The sequence below is a fragment of the Sapajus apella genome, unplaced genomic scaffold, assembly GCF_009761245.1.
Source record: "Sapajus apella isolate SASKATOON/1434 unplaced genomic scaffold, GSC_monkey_1.0 scaffold236, whole genome shotgun sequence".
Taxonomy (NCBI): Eukaryota; Metazoa; Chordata; class Mammalia; order Primates; family Cebidae; genus Sapajus; species Sapajus apella.
In genome coordinates, this window is record NW_022437176.1 from 444,778 (window position 1) to 445,678 (window position 901).

Sequence of the window (901 nt, forward strand, 5' to 3'; positions counted from 1 at the left end):
CAAACCCAGGACACAGAGGTTGCAGTGAGCCAAGGCTGTGCCACTGCACTCCAGCCTGGCAAAAGAGTGAGAGACTCCATCTCAAAAAAAAAAGAATGATCCAATCGCCTCCCATCAGGCCCCACCTCCAACACTGGGAATTACAATTCAACATGAGATTTGGGTGGGGACACAGAGCCAAACCAAAGCATATTAACATATAATGGAATATTATTCAGCCATAAAAATAAAGGAAATTCTGAGACATACTACAACATGAAGGAACACTGAAGACATTATACTAAATGAAATAAGCCAGTCACAAAAAGCCAAAGACTATATGATTCCACTTATATGAGGTATCTAGAGTAGTCAAATTCATAGAAACAGAAAGTTGAATGGTTGCCAGGGGCTGGAGGGAGGAGGAAATGGGGAATTATTTAATAGGTATAGAGTTTGTTTTGCAAGATGAAAATGTTCTGGAAACTGGCTGTATAACAATGTGAATGCACTTAACACTACTGAACTGTATACTTTAAAATGGTTAAGGTAATAAATTTTATGTATTTTACCATAATTTTTTTTTTGAGATGGAGTCTTGCTCTGTTGTTGCCTAGGCTGGAGTGCAGTGGTATGACCTTGGCTCGCTGCAACCTGCACCTCCTGGGTTCAAGAAATTCTTTTGCCTTTGCCTCCCTAGTAACTGGGATTACAGGCATGCACCACCACACCAGCTAATTTTTGTATTTTTTAGTAGAGACAGGGTTTCACCATGTTGGCCAAGGTGATCTCAAATTCCTGACCTCAGGTGATTTCCCTGCCTAGGCCTCCCAAGGTACTGAGATGACAAGCGTGAGCCACTGCGCCTAGCCTAATTTTTTTTTTTTTTTTTTTTTTTTTTTTTTTTTTTTTTTTTTTTTTT